The following is a 17,001-nucleotide window of genomic DNA, read 5'->3' on the forward strand; positions in this document are numbered from 1 at the left end:
ACCTGTAACACACACCACACACAACCGCAGAGAGAATATAATTTTACACGAGTCCAATCTGCTGACAACTTTTTGTAACATGACATCACATCTGTCTGGTCATAATTTCGAATCATTTTTCGTCTGTCGCTCCATGTTTCGAGACACGGTTGCCATTGGCACGTCTTGTCAAAGCAGAGATCGTGTCCCCTTATTACGGGATTCTCATTAACACGGGCGTGGGTAACCCAACCATGCCGTTTACACAACCCTTGGGAATAGGCGAGTTTTAAGGTGAGTAGGAAGGCGTTTGACATTCGCGGCCTATATAAGGGGATAAGGATTCATCCTCACTCACCCCTTCCTTCTCCTTTCTCTGCCCATCCATTCTTGAGCTCCAGCGCCCAAGCTCTAGCTTCCCTCGCCGGAGAAAGCACTCCAACCATGTCCGGATCCGGAGCTGGTGGCAAGTGGATGGCCTCCTCTGTTAAGAAGAAAGATATCAAGGAGCTCTGAGAGGCCGGATACCTGGCCAAGGAGATCGTTCACCGTATCCCGGCTGAGGGACAGATCGTCCCTACCCAGAGCCCCATGAGAGGGTTGTGTTTATCACACATTTCGTCCGCGGGCTGGGATTCCCTCTCCACCCGTTTGTCCGCAGACTGATGTTTTACTACGGGCTGGACTTTCATGATCTATCCCCCAACTTTATCCTCAACATCTCGGCATTTATAGTCATTTGCGAGGCCTTTCTCCGTATCCCACCTCACTTCGGCCTATGGCTGAAGACCTTTAATGTAAAGCCGAAGGTGGTGAGAGGCCAACAAGCAGAGTGCGGAGGTGCCATGGTGGGCAAGATGCCCAATGTCACATGGCCCGAAGGATCCTTTGTGAAGACGGTGAAGGGGTGGCAGTCGGGGTGGTTCTACATCACCGAGCCGCGTGACACCAACTGGGTGGCGGCCCCCGGATTTCGATCCGGAGCTCCGCTGCTGCTCATCTCCTGGCAAGAGAAGGGCCTAACCTGGGGCTCTTCGAAGCTAACTGGGATCCATACATGCATCCAGAACATGATAACCAAGAGAATCAAACTTGTCAACGTGATCCAGGTTATGCTCATTCGTCGGATCCTTCCGTGCTAACGCTGGACTTGCTATTTGTGGGAGTTCGATCTGACCAAGCACCAGACGCTGCTAGAGCTCTTCGGCACGACGCACGAAGATATCTGGAAAGTGCTTTTCAAGGCCGGCGAGACACCACCGCCTACGACCGAGGATCGCGGGCTCAGCTTAAAACGTCAGGCTAATTCGTAAGTTCTTTCATGTTTTCAAGGTATAGCCCTTACTGACATATTCTGAGAAGGAGTCTAAGCCTTCCTATCAATTCTTTTAGGCCTGGATCGATATAGAGGGGCAGATTAACTGTCCGGCTTTGCTGCCCAAAGACCAAGAGACCCTGGTTCTGACGAAGATGTTGTTTCCGGTGCCTTATGATGTGCTGGAGAAGAAGGCCAAGAAAACGGCCAAGGGGGCCCGGAGTGGCCTTCGCCGAAAAGGCGCTTCGGACGTGACGTCCGAAGACGGGACTCGCTCTTCGGCCGCCGAAGATAACGACGACGAGGAGGAAGAAAGTGACTCCCCTCCTAGGGAGGAGGAAGAAAAGGGGGGCCTCCCCAAATTTGGAGGCGAAGGCGCCCAAGAGGGGGAAGGGCTCCCTTGCGGATGACTCCGCGTGGGATGTCGATAGCAGTCCGGAGCGGATGCCCCGGACCAAGCCTCGGGCCGCCTCGTAAGTACCAAAAACCTTATGGACATCCAAATGCCTGGCCTTTCCATTTTGTAATATTAATATGTTTAAATTATGCCATCACAGTCCAGCCCGCGATAGCTCCCTGCGATCCTCGACAGAGGGTTCGCTAGATTCAAAGGAGATGGCCAGCGTGTCACCGCCGCCCGCTTACTCCCCCAAGGCCAAGGACGACATGGAGATGTTATACCAAAGGACTTTCCCGGGACGGGGAGAGGCTCATGAGGCGCCAAAAGGCGATGCCTCCATCACTGGACACCAGCGGGAGCCGATCTCTAGGGAGACTGGTGGTGAGGAGGGCCGTGTTCAGTCCGGCCCTCAGCCGGCCTCGATTTCGGAGACCAATGCGGCTCTCGAATCCGGCACGCAATCTTCTTCGAAAGAAGGGGTATGCGTATTCCGCCGGTGACCCCTGTCCAACCTGGTGAGGGAGTCCTAGATTAGGGGGTCTTCGGACTGCCGGACTATATACTTTGGCCGGACTGTTGGACTATGAAGATACAAGATTGAAGACTTCGTCCCGTGTCCAGGTGGTACTCTCCTTTGCGTGGAAGGCAAGCTTGGCAATTCGGATATGTAGATCTCCTCCCTTGTAACCGACTCTATGTAATCTTAGCCCCCTCCGGTGTCTATATAAACCGGAGGGTTTAGTCCGTAGGACAACAACAATCATAATCATAGGCTAGCTTCTAGGGTTTAGCCTCTATGATCTCGTGGTAGATCAACTCTTGTAATACTCATATCATCAGGATCAATCAAGCAGGAAGTAGGGTATTACCTCCATCGAGAGGGCCCGAACCTGGGTAAACATTGTGTCCCCCGCCTCCTGTTACCATCCGCCTTAGACGCACAGTTCGGGACCCCCTACTGAGATCCGCCGGTTTTGACACCGACATTGGTGCTTTCATTGAGAGTTCCACTGTGTCATCATCATAAGGCTTGATGGCTCCTTCGATCATCGGCAACGATGCGATCCAGGGTGAGGTTTTTCTCCCCGAACAGATCTTCGTATTCGGCGGCTTCGCACTGTGGGCCAACTCGCTTGTCCATCTGCAGCAGATCGAGAGCTGCACCCCTGGCCGTCAGGTCAGGTTTGGAAACTTAAACTATACTGCCGACATCCGCGGAGACTTGATCTTCGACGGATTCGAGCCCGTGTCAGGTGCGCCGCACAGCCACGACGAGCATGACTTAGCTCTGTCGCCGGACAGTCTTCGGGAGATCACACCTATGGCAACTCCGGCCCTTGATCCGGAACAGGTCGCGCCGTCCGAGGACGGGTGGATGGACCCCGCCACGGAGGCTGCACACTCAGTGGTGATAGAGCCGAATACTGACTTCACCTCCTACGAGACATGTGTTGCCGGATCCTTGGATTCGTCCCCGGCCACGGGCTCTGAACCGCATGCGTCCATGCCTATCGAATCTGATTGGGCGGCGATCATGGAGTTTTCCTCCGCGGATATCTTTCAGCACTCGCCCTTGGGCGATGTGCTAAATTCATTAAGGTCTCTCTCCTTCTCGGGAGGCCCTTGGCCGAACTGTGTCCGGCTTGAGTGGGAAGCGGACGACGAAGAAATTCGTCCCCCACCCACCACCCACTTAATAGCCACTGTCGACGACTTAACCGACATGCTTGATTTCGGCTCCGAAGACATCAATGGTATGGACGACGATGTAGGAGAAGAACAGGAACCACCGCCCACAGGGCGCTGGACTGTCACCTCATCATATGATATATACATGGTGGACACCCCCAAAGAAAGCAATGGCAATAAGGCAACAGAGGATAACCCCCCCAAGAAGCAATCTAAGCACCGGCGTCAACGGCGCCGCTCTAAGCCCCGCCATAGCAAAAACGGCGATACCGGCACAAGAGACAATAACGCTATGGATAGCGCCGAAGACAAAGACAGTCCCCTCTAGCCAGGCCTCGAGCGGGAGGATGGGCAAGCCAGCCCTAAGGAACAGGCAGCAGACGGAGAATCAGAGGATGACATTACATGCCTCTCTCCGAAGGCGAGGTGATCCTCGGCGACGAAGAATTTATCGTGCCTGAGGATCCCGCCGAACAAGAGCGCTTCAAGCGCTGGCTTATAGCCACAGCAAAAAGCCTAAAGAAAAAGCAACAACAGCTTCAAGCTGACCAAGATCTACTAGCGGATAGATGGACTGAGGTCCTGGCGGCCGAGGAATATGAACTCGAGCGCCCAACCAAAAGTTACCCAAAACACAGGTTGCTACCCCAACTCGAGGAGGAAGCATTAAAGCCTACGCTCCTAGCGTATGATGCGGCTGACCGACCACCTCGTGGCCGAGATAAAGCGGCATATCAGGCCGAAGTCCAGCCCGCACCCCATCACCGGTTAAACAAAAATACCAAGGCCCGGGGTAACATGCAGGACCTGCGAGACGTATTGGAAAACAAGGCATGACATGCAAGATCGATCTACGGATCACAGGGGCGCGCCCCAACGCGTTACGACGACCGTCACGCCGGATATACTAAAAGCAAATCCGGCCGGGCCGAATACAGCAGACAAGACTCGTATGAACTGCGTCGTGATATAGCCCGGCACAGAGGCGCCGCACACCCCCTATGCTTCACTGAGGAAGTAATGGACCACGAATTCCCAGAAGGTTTTAAACCCGTGAACATTGAATCATATGATGGTACAACAGACCCCACGGTATGGATCAAAGATTTCCTCCTCCACATCCACATGGCCCGTGGCGACGATCTACATGCCATCAAGTACCTCCCATTCAAACTCAGAGGCCTGCTCGGCATTGGCTCAATAGCCTGCCGGCAAACTCCATTGGCAGTTGGGAGGATTTGGAAGACGCATTCCTTGACAACTTCCAGGGCACTTATGTGCGACCACCGGATGCCGATGACTTGAGTCACATAACCCAACATCCAGGGGAATCAGCCAGGAAATTCTGGACTCGGTTCCTAACTAAAAAGAACCAAATTTTTGACTGTCCGAATGTCGAGGCCTTAGCGGCATTTAAGCATAATATCTGCGACGAGTGGCTCGCCCGACACCTCGGCCAAGAAAAGCTGAAATCCATGGCAGCCCTCACGACACTCATGACCCGCTTTTGTGCGGGCGAGGATAGCTGGCTGGCTCGTAGCAACAACACATCAAGAAACCCTGGCAATTCAGACGCCAAAGATAGCAACGGTAGGCCACGTCGCAACAGACACAAGCGCTGCAACAACGGCGACAACGCCGAAGACACGACAGTTAATGCCGGATTCAGTGGCTCTAAATCCGATCAGCGGAAAAAGCCGTTCAAAAGAAGCAATCCAGGACCGTCCAGCTTGGACCGCATACTCGATTGTTCGTGTCAAATTCACGGCACCCCCGATAAATCAGCCAACCACACCAACAGAGAATGCTGGGTGTTCAAATAGGCCGGCAAGTTGAATGCCGAAAACAAGGAAAAGGGGCTGCATAGAAACGACGAGGAGGAGCCCCGACCGCTGAACACAGGAGGACAGAAGAAATCCCCCCCCCCAAGTGAAAACGGTAAACATGATATACACAACACATATTCCCAAGAGGGAACGGAAGCGTGCACTGAGGGACGTCTATGCGATGGAGCTAGTCGCCCCAGAGTTCAACCCATGGTCTTCTTGTCCGATCACCTTCGATCGCAGGGACCACCCCACCAGTATCCCTCATGGCGGTTCTGCCGCATTGGTCCTTGACCCCATCATTGACGGATTTCACCTCACTCGAGTCCTTATGCACGGTGGCAGCAGCCTGAACCTGCTCTATCAGGATAAAGTGCGCAAAATGGGTATAGACCCCTCGAGGATCAAACCCACCAGAACCTGCTCAATCACACTGGAAGTGGTCTTCGGATCTCCAGACAACTTCCGAAGCGAGGAGTTAATCTTTGATATCGTCCCCTTCCGCAGTGGCTATCACACACTGCTCGGACGAACCGCATTTGCCAGATTCAATGCGGTACCGCATTATGCATACCTCAAGCTCAAAATGTCAGGACCTCGCGGGGTTATAACAGTTAATGGAAACACAGAGCGCTCGCTCTGCACGGAGGAGCACACTGCGGCCCTCGCAGCAGAAGCGCAAAGCAGCCTTATGAGGCAAACCGCCAATTCGGCGAAAAAGACCCCGGACACCTTCAAGCGAGTCCGGAGTACCCTGCAAGAGGATCGCCAGGCACGTTTAGAGCTTGCCTAGCAATTAGGCCTCCATCCTAGTCCCAGTCAAGCGTCAAAATTTGCACCGTGCGTACATAATTACACACTCAAGATACCATGGGAATAGGCGGAGGCACAGCCATGGCACGACCCATAATGCGGCTCAACCACTTCAGGACATGTATACCTTTAACATTTTCTTCCTTTCAGGCCCCTATTCTCTGAAGTCCCTCTCCGATCGTCTGATTATCGGACCCGTCACAGGAAGGAAACACCAAGGAAGCAAGAAGCTTTGACGTACAAGGGAATCCCCAGGTGGTCTCTGATAACGATCGCTATACCTGTTTTACATACCCACACGCAGCTTGCCCTTGGATAGGACATGTCAAATAGTCCTATTTTTTGCTTATTGCACTACTTGTATACATACGCTTTGACGTATCATTTAAATAACAATGTACACCGTTAGCTTATTATTGCATTTCTACATCTTTTTTCCCTGTCTGCTTATTTACGACAAATTGCACCCGTACATTCTGTACGTCCAGTGCGCCAGGGGCTTCAGTGTACCCCATAACACGGCAAGAAAAGTCCGAACACTTTTGACAGTGCGGCCCCCTGAACTTATAGCATTATATGCATCATCTCCGAATCATGTCTTGGGTCAATAGTTGGGTTTGCCCGGCTCCCATGTTTTGGTACCTTACGTTCTGCTATATCGGCTAAGGTAGCACTGGGAGAACTACTGCGATTGTGTCCCGGTTCTTCCGGACGAGCACCTCAGTAGAGAAAGCCGAAAACTGACTGCCATGATGCGGCGAGAGCTGGTCGCTATTCGAGAGGTCTAAAATCCTTAAAGATTTTTTCCGCTTCGGGCGAGGAGTCGGCCTTGTCCGATTTAGGCATACATAGCGCCCCAAGTTCGGCCTTCCGAATACTAGGGGCTTCACCGAAATTTAAAATTGTAGACTTCTGTGGCTAAGTGAGAGTGATAAAGCTTTATAGTCCGATTGCCTGGTTCGTTGTGCTGAACACCTCCTTCGAAGGACCCAAAACTGGGATAAAGAGTGGTCAGGTTTATCTCGAACACCTCAGTACTAGTTACATGGGGGCAGAAGCCGATGACTGGCCAACTCTTAAATTTTATAAACAGCCGCACAGAAGGTAATATTTTAAATTAACAAGCGTTACATAGCGCACATGAACTCGTTCCACATTACAGGATCACATGAGTACATTCATTCAAATATTACATCCTTAGCACATTCCTCTGCCACAAGGCGAGCACCCTTCAGGACACTGTCATAATACTTTTCGGGGTGGCGATGCTCCTTGCCCTTCGGCGGCCCCTCCTTCACCAGCTTTTCGGCGTCCATCTTCGCCCAATGCACTTTCACCCGGGCAAAAGCCCTCCGCGCACCCTCAATGCAGATGGACCGCTTTATGACTTCAAACCGTGGGCAGGCGTTCACAAGCCGCCTTACCAGGCTGAAATAGCTGCCAAGCACGGGCTCGCCAGGCCACATCCGGACTATGAGGTCCTTCATGGCCAGTTCGGCCGCCTTGTGAAGCTCGACCAGTTGCTTCAACTGGTCGCTCAAGGGCATCGGATGTTCGGTCCCAGTATACTGAGACCAGAACAACTTCTCCATCGAGCTCCCTTCCTCGGCCCGGTAGAACTCCGTGGCATCCGACACACTGCTGGGTAGATCTGCGAACGCTCTTGGAGAACTCTGAATTCGGGTAAGTAAAAGGAAAGTTTCCTTCACATGCTTGCTTTGTATAATGAATGCCTTACCTGCCGCTATCTTCTTGACCGCCTCAATTTCCTGGAGGGCCTTTTGGGCTTCGGCTTTTGTGCGTTCTCGAGGGCCTTCGCAAGCTCGGACCCTTGCGTCTTAGAGTCACGCTCCAAGGACTCGTACTTTTTGACAAACTCCTGGAGCTCTTGCTGAACCTCGTCGACTCGGGCCTCTTGCTTCTCGCGCTCGGCGCGCTCCTTGGCCGCTTTGCCTTCGGCCTCGGACAGCGCCTTCTTCAGGGCTTCCACTTCGGTCGTGGCCCCTAGCAAAATTCATGACGATCCTGTGATCTAACAACAACTTTCCTTTTTCTTTATCAATAAACAGACGAGGTATTACTTACATTTGTTCTCTTTGAGATGCCTCTTGGTAAGGCCGAGCTCTTCCTCGGACCGCTCAAGGTCCCGCTTCAGTGCGGAGACCTCCACCGTGCGAGTGGCAGCGGCCAGCAGTGAAGCCTGCTTATTCACATAGACATATCCTGATTAGACTCCTGGGATTATTATTTGATCCTCTGTTCGGCCTTTCTTTGCGAACACCAAACATAGCATCAGGGGCTACTGTCTATGCTGTAACATTTTCTCATAATTTGATTACTTACCTCAAAGCCTGTTAGGAGGCTGGCACAGGCTTCAGTCAGTCCGCTTTTGGCGGACCGAACCTTCTCGACCACCACACTCATGATAGTGCGGTGCTCTTCGTCAATGGAAGCGCCGCGAAGCACTTCCAGCAAATTGTCCGATGCCTCTGGATGGACATAGGCCATTAGCACAGATGGCTTGCCCCCCTTGGCAAGGGGTCGCCTGACAGAATCTGGAACCACTGGAGGTTCCGACACAGTATTTGGTTGGGGGCTAGACTTGCTGCCCCCGGCATTAGAGCCCATGGGAGTCTTGCCCCTCGTGCGCCCAGCGTCCGGAATATTGCCTCGGGGCGCCTCCGGAACTGTCTCCCCTTGGTTCAATACCCTTTGAGACAACACCTCAACGTCATCCGTAGGGCGGGGGGAGGAGGCGGTCGGGAGTGAATCGTTGTTCATCTCCGACGGGCCCCAAGACTCCTCCGAAGAGGATACGTCGATATGGGCTTTGGATGGGCTGCATGATCATGTTCGACATGATAAGAAGTAATAAAATAAAACATACTAAGAACTATTATTGTATCCGGATACTTACGACTTCGCCAGGGGCTTGTCCCTGGGTAACCACTCCTAGTCACTAAAAGCGGCCGCCGTGGAGCAATCCGGAAGGAGAGTCCTTCCCTTCTTGGACCCTTCGGCCTCCCCTGACGGGGTGGCCTTCCTTTTCTTGTCTCCCCGGCTGGGGGGAGAACTTTCCTCTTCCTCCTCGTTTTCGTGGGAGGAGGGCACCTCGGTGTTATCGGACGATGAGTCCGATACGACCTTGCGTAGAGACCTTTCCTAGTCCCCGTGGCCTTCTTCTTGGCCTTCTTCTCTGGCGCCTCATAGGGTGACGGAACCAGCATCTACGTTAAGAGAGCCCTTGCTCGATCTTCGGGCAGTGGGGCCGAACAATCGATCCGCTCCGCTATCGCGACCCATTCTTATTAAATGGCGTGGAGGCTTAGATCCCCCACATGATTATACTAGGGAAAGAAACATCTCACGAGATATAAGGATCTCACCGGATTGGCAGGGCGCTTTGCGCTGAGTCTGTGATCCTCGGTAAGGGGAGGAGGTACCTTGGCGGACTTGAACAACACCTTCCAGATGTCCTGGTGCGTCGTGTCGAAGAGCTCTCACAGCATCTGGTGCTTAGCCGGGTCGAACTCCCACATATTGAATGCCCGTATTTGACACGGGAGGATCCGGCGGAAGAGCATGACCTGGACCATGTTGACAAGCTTGATTTTCTTGCTTATCATGTTTTTAACACGGTTCTGGAGTCCGGTCAGCTCCACCGATGAACCACAGGATAGGCCCTTCTCTTTCCAGGAGGTGAGCCGCATGGGGATGCCGGATCAAAATTCGAGGGCCGCCACCCAGTTGGTGTCACGCGGCTCGATGATGTAGAACCACCCCGATTGCCACCCCTTCATGGTCTCCACATAGGAGCCTTCGAGCCAGGTGACGTTGGGCATTTTTCCCACCATGGCACCTCCCCACTCCGCTTGCTGGCCGACCACCACCTTCGGTTTAACGTTGAAGGTCTTCAGCCACAGGCCGAAGTGGGGCTTGATGCGGAGGAAGGCCTCGCACACGAAGATAAACGCCGAGATGTTGAGGATGAAATTGGGGGCCAGATCGTGGAAGTCCAGCCCGTAGTAGAACATGAGCCCGCGGACAAATGGGTGGAGGGGAAATCCCAGCCCGCAGACGAAATGGGTAAGGAATACAACCCTTTCGTGGGTTCGGGGGTAGGGACAATCTGCCCCGTGTCTGGGAGCCGGTGCGCGATATCTGCGGCCAGGTATCCGGGCTCCCGGAGCTTTGTAATGTTCTCCTACGTAACAGAGGAGACCATCCACTTGCCTCCCGCTCCGGACATGTTTGGAGTGGCTTTGCGGAGAAAATGCGAACTTGGGCACTGGAGCTCGAGTGCGCAAGAATGGATGGGCAGGGAAGAAGAAGGCGTGGGTGAAAAGGAGGAGTCCTTGTCCCTTTATAAGGGCAGAAGAAACTATGCGCCTCCCCATCTGCCTGGTAAACTTGCTTATTCCCCAAGCGCCATGATTGATGGCGCGGTTGGGTTGCCCACACCCGTATTGATCAGAATCCCGTGATAAGGGGACACGATCTCTGCTTCGACAAGACGTGCCAAGAAAACCGCCTCATAATATGTGCAGTAGCTGGTTGAGAAAAACGGTTTGAATAATGACCGTGCCATGGCGTAATGTCACGTTATGAAAAGTTGTCAGTAGATTAGATTTGTGGAAATATTATACTCTCTACGGTGGTATGTGGAATTTGTTTTGCAGAGCCGGACACTATCCTTGTGTATGAAATCTTCTATGGAGTATTCGGTGGAGGAACCCGCCTTGCAATGCCGAAGACAATCCGCGCGCCAGACTCATTGTCATTGAAGCCTGGTTCAGGGGCTACTGAGGGAGTCCTAGATTAGGGGGTCCTCGGACTGCGGACTATATACTTTGGCCGGACTGTTGGACTATGAAGATACAAGATTGAAGACTTCATCCCGTGTCCGGTTGGGACTCTCCTTTGCATGGAAGGCAAGCTTGGCAATTCGGATATGTAGATCTCCTCCCCTGTAACCGACTCTGTGTAACCCTAGCCCCCTCCGGTGTCTATATAAACCGGAGGGTTTAGTCCGTAGGACAACAACAATCATAATCATAGGCTAGCTTCTAGGGTTTAGCCTCTACGATCTCGTGGTAGATAAACTCTTGTAATACTCATATCATTAAGATCAATCAAGCAGGAAGTAGGGTATTACCTCCATCGAGAGGGCCCGAACCTGGGTAAACATTGTGTCCCCCGCCTCTTGTTACCATCCGCCTTAGACGCACAGTTCGGGACCCCCTACCCGAGATTCGCCGGTTTTGACACCGACACCCGGGGCACCGGATAATCTGCTGGAAGCGCTGCGAGGCGCTTCCATTGTGGATGAGCACCGTGTCCTTATGGGCACGGTAATCGATAAGGTTCAGTCCACCAAAAGCGGACTGACCGAAGCCTGCGCTAGCCTTTTAACAGGCTTTGAGGTAAGTAATGTAATTGTAGAAAGGATATCACAGTGTAGACAGTAGCCCCTGATGCTCTGTTCGATGTTCAGAAATAAAAAGCCGAACATAGGATCAAAATAATTTTCGCATGAGTCTAACATAAGATGTCTATGTGAACAAGTAGGCGTCGCTGCTGGCTGCTGCCGCTCATACTGCGGAGGTCTCCGGCCTGAAGTAGAGCCTGGAACGGGCCGAAGAAGAGCTCGGCCTCATGAAGAAGCAGCTGGAGGACAACCAAGTAATGCAGTGGCCTGCGCGTGAATTGAGGAAGTATGAATGTTTCGTGCTGACTAAAGTGTCATGAGTTTTATTAGGGGCCACGACCGAGGTGGCGGCCCTCAAGAAGGCGTTAGCCGAGGCCAAGGATAAAGCATCCAAGGAGCACACCACGTGCGAGAAACACGAGGCCCGTGCCGGTGTCAAAACCGGCGGATCTCGGGTAGGGGGTCCCGAACTGTGCGTCTAAGGCGGATGGTAACATGAGGTGGGGGACACAATGTTTACCCAGGTTCGGGCCCTCTCGATGGAGGTAATACCCTACTTCCTGCTTGATTGATCTTGATGATATGAGTATTACAAGAGTTGATCTACCACGAGATCGTAGAGGCTAAACCCTAGAAGCTAGCCTATGATTATGATTGTTGTTGTCCTATGAACTAAACCCTCCGGTTTATATAGACACCGGAGGGGGCTAGGGTTACACATAGTCGGTACAAGGGAGGAGATCTACATATCCGAATTGCCAAGCTTGCCTTCCACACAAAGGAGAGCCCCACCCGGACACGGGACGAAGTCTTCACTCTTGTATCTTCATAGTCCAACAGTCCGGCCAAAGGATATAGTCTGGCTGTCCGGGGACCCCCTAATCCAGGACTCCCTCAGTAGCCCCCGAACCAGGCTTCAATGACGATGAGTCCGGCGCGCAGATTGTCTTCGGCATTGCAAGGCGGGTTCTTCTCCAAATTCCGAATACCAGTCGAGTAGTGTTCGGCTTCCCATGAATGTTGCACTCCTTGGCTTCTGCGCCTAATAATGGCTATCCTCCACGTGTTGAGCGAACGCGAGAACTCGGAGCATTTTTACACTTGCCACCCTAACCATGTGAGTACATCATCTATTTAAAGAGACGGGGATCCTCAGATCCAGATCACACCAACCTCCCACAACGAGTATCCATTGGAGCGCGCCCGAAAAAGTCCATCCCATCATGGCCGGCCATCGCAGCTCCTCCTCTCGCTCCCGTAGCCCTAAGCCAAGCAATTGGAAGAATTGTTCCGTCCCCCATAGCCAATTAGTAGAGTTACAGACCCAGGGGTTTCTCCCTCCAGCGTATATGGTCCCCGTTCGAGCTGGACTTGCCACTTACAATGGCGGGGAGAAAGCGGAGAGCTTTCCCAACCCATCCATGGGGGAACGGGTATGCCTTGTCCCTCACTTATTAAGGGGGCTTGGATTTCCAATACATCCGTTCCTCCGCTGGCTCCTGGAGTTCTACGGCCTCCAGCTGCATAACTTTACTCCCGCCTCCATATTACACATCGCTGGCTACGTCGCCCTTTGCGAGCTGTTCTTGGGCTGTGAAGCTCATTTCGAGCTATGGAAGAGGCTATTCTGCCTCATACCCCGTACACAGGAGGGGTCAATATATCAAGTGGGCGGAGCTGAGATATGGCGCATCATCGGGACCGGATACCTGTCTGGTACTCCGAAGAAGACATCCGAAGACTGGCCTTTGGAGTGGTTTTATATGGAGGACGTCCCCCTTCCGAACCCTATTCGGATGGGCCTTCCTGAGTTCAATAACGCCTGTAAGGGCATATTTATCCCTAAGGTGTTTTGGTGATTGATGACAATGCTTTTGCGGACTAATCGTGTACCTTGAGTTTCCCAAATGTTTCATCGCTAGGCACAAGACGGTTTGGTGCCCCTTGAAGACTATTGAAGATGGCGTTTTTTCTACGTTTCTTTTTGGTGGATTTGAGTCATAGGAAAGCCGTACTATTAAGAGGGGGTCCGCGTCGGAAAGGTTTGGGTGGAATCATCACGTACATGTTTTCTTCCTTGTCACCTCCTTTCCCTTGCACTTTGGAGCATCCTCCGTTTATCCTCTTTACCTTGTCCTGGCTGCTGTTGATGGGCTTGCGGTAGTACTGCTCCTTCTTGAGCAGTAGTACCGCAGGCACCCGTGGTAGTACCGTACTTCGGCGCGGTAGCACCACAGGTGCCCACGATAGTACCACTCCTCTGGAGCCATAGTACCATGGCCCCCAGGCCAAGTACTACTCCTTCGCGGTAGTAGGGGCGGATGTAATTTTTTACATCCGCGCCACCGCGGCAGTACTGCATCCCTTGCGCGGTAGTACCATGCGCGGCCTGGCTCAGCTGCCAGGCGGTAGTACCGCTCCTCTGCGGTAGTACTGTATCGGATTTTTGCTTCATCCGTTTTCCAGCGGAAGTAGGCACGGATGTATTTTTATCCGCGCTCTTCCCAGGCTAGGGGTTTCTTGCCTTGCGGTAGTACCGCAAGGGGGAGCGCTAGTACCGCGCCTGCGGCAGTACTGTCCTCAGCCCTTGTGCTTCAGGTCTGCCCTAGCTGCTGTTGCTGTTGTGGTAGTACCGCGGTTCCTCACGGTAGTACCGCATGGCCTTGCGGTAGTACCGCTTGTCAGGAGCGGAAGTACCGCATGGCCTTGCGGTAGTACCGCTTGTCTGGGGCAGTAGTACCGCTGGTCGCGGGCTGGTAGGTGGATAACGGTTGGATTTTTGTCCTAAGCTATAAAAGGGGTGTCTTCTTCCTCTAGTCGACTCTCTCTTCCAACCCTAAGCTCCATTGTTTCTCCAAGCTCCTTTTTTGCCCGGTCTCACTCCCTAGCCAATCGAACTTGTTGATTTGCTCGGGAGTGGTTGAGAAGGCCCCGATCTACACTTCCACCAAGAGAAATTTGATTCCCCCCACTAATCCCTTGCGAATCTTGTTACTCTTGGGTGTTTGAGCACCCTAGACGGCTGAGGTCACCGCGGAGCCATAGTCCATTGTGGTGAAGCTTCATGGTGTCGTTGGGAGCCTCCAATTGAGTTGTGGAGTTTGCCCCAACCTTGTTTGTAAAGGTTTGATCGCCGCCTCCAAGGGCACCAATAGTGGAATCATGGCATCTCACATAGTGTGAGGGCGTGAGGAGAATACGGTGGCCCTAGTGGCTTCTTGGGGAGCATTGTGCCTCCACACTACTCCAACGGAGACGTACTTCCCCTCAAAGGGAAGGAACTTCGGTAACACATCCTCCTCTCCACCGGCTCCACTCTTGGTTATCTCATGCCTTTACTTGTGCAAGATTATTTGTGATATATCTCTTGCTTGCTTGTGTACTTATCTTTGTTGCATCATATAGGTTGCTCACTTAGTTGCATTTCTAGACAACCTACTTTGATGAGAAGTTTAAATTGTTAAAGAAAAGCTAAAAATTGTTAGTTGCCTATTCACCCCCTCTAGTCAACTATATCGACCCTTTCAATTGGTATCCGAGCCTCGTCTCTGTTTAAGGACTTAACGTCCGAAGAGTATGGTTGACGTCGTAGAAGGTGAGGAGGAGCACTCCGGTGCAAATCCGGTATCTTCTACGGGAGATGGGGGAACCGCGGTCTCTCGTGAGGAGTTCAATGTGGCGTTGGACACATTGAAAACCTCCATGACGATCGTGGTCAAAAGCATGTTTAAAGATTTCTTAGAAGAGCTTAACTTTCCACCGCACCGTTGAAAGTGGGTGATCCCGCCAACAAGGTGACGGATGCTACCTCCGACAAAGGGGAAGCTACTAGCGAGAAAGCCCTTCCTACTAGTGGTAAGAGTGGCACCGGGATCTTTGCCCATGTGGAACCTCCACTTGTCTATGGTGGACCTCTCCCTTCCACTCATTTGAATCATGCCGGTCCGGCCCCTAAGATTGAGAAGAATGTTGAATTTGACTCTTGGGTCTATCGTTTTAAGCGTCATTTAAATCATGTAAACACTAACCTTTGGAGAATCATTGAAGAAGGTTTCTATCCGCATGACCGAAGCAACTTCACTCCTAGAGAAGCCGTGGATAATCAATTCAATGAGAATGCTCTCTTCATCATTCAAGAAGCTATCCCACCCGAAGACCTTCCTCATCTCCGGTCTTACTCCTTGGCCAAAGATGCTTGGCGCCAAGTGGTTTCCCTCTACCGGGGAAGCGCAAGCATTCAACGCTCCAACTATGAAGTGGTGCAAGATGAAGCCGATGAGTTTGCAATGAAAGAAGATGAAGAACCTTGTGAGCTCTATCGGAGGGTAACCAAACTCGCGGTCTCGCTCCGAGATCATGGAAGCAAGGACACAGATGACAATTGGATCAAGCGCAAATTCCTCAAGGCAATTATGCCCTACCACAAAGCCATGTCCTCCTTCATTCGTCAAAGGCCGTACTTCCACACCTTGTCCTCAAGTGATGTGTTGGATTAGTTCGTTGCTATGAGAATCTTGGACAAGACCGCCGACAATGCGGTACTTCGCTCTCAAAGAGTAAAGAAACCCAACCTTGCTCTAAAGGCCAAGGTTAGTATGGAGGAAGAGGACGAAGATGAAGAATATGAGAGCAACCTCGAAGATACGAAGTATGCCTATCATGAACATATGGCCCTTGCTTCAAGGCAATTTTGGAGCAAGAAGAACTCAAGGCCCAACTTCAACAAGAACAATTCAAGTGGCACAAAGGGCAAGCAACGAGTGAGGACTTGTTTCAATTGTGGCAATGTAAGCCACTTTGTTGCGGAGTGCCCTTATGAGAAGAGGGAAGACAATGGTGGCAAGCTCATCCGAAAGGACAAGGCCAAGTCGTTCCCCAACAAGAGCAATTTCACCAAGAAGACTCCTCCCAAGGCATTGGTGGTACAAGAAGAGTACAATGAGGATGATGACGATGATGAAGATGGTGAGTCGGTTGCCATGTCCTCCGTTGCCATTGCGACAACTCCACGGGTGTCTCTCTTCGACACACCCAATAAGAGCATCACCGCCAAGTGCCTCATGGCTAAAGCCACCAACAAGGTAACCCCCAACATCAAAACTACCATCATTAATCATCCTTCTTCGATGGATAGCATTGATGAACATGAGGGAAATAATGTGGAGGTGAATGAGTTTGAGGCCTTTATGGGTAAACTCAAGGGTAAATCCAAGAAGCACTTTGTTGCTCTCTTGGAACAACTTGGTGAAGCCAATGACATGATCGAGGCTCACGAAGATACCATCTCTAAGATGGAGGGGCATAGTCGTGACTATGTCGATGAGATTTCAGATCTTTCAAATGCTCTTGAGGAAGAGCGTGGTCTTCGTTTGGCTCTTGAGGAGTCTCACAACGATGATCATGCTAAATTAAAGAAAGATCTTGATCATGCACTTGTTGTTTCTCGTGTGCTAAACTCCGAGAAGGAAAAGCTTGGGGTTGATCTTGCTAGACTTAAAGAGGAGTTTGACATTCTCGACAAGGCTCACAAAGTCTTGAAGGGTGTTCATGC

Source organism: Triticum dicoccoides, chromosome 3A (genome assembly GCF_002162155.2).
Source record: "Triticum dicoccoides isolate Atlit2015 ecotype Zavitan chromosome 3A, WEW_v2.0, whole genome shotgun sequence".
Lineage (NCBI taxonomy): Eukaryota > Viridiplantae > Streptophyta > Magnoliopsida > Poales > Poaceae > Triticum > Triticum dicoccoides.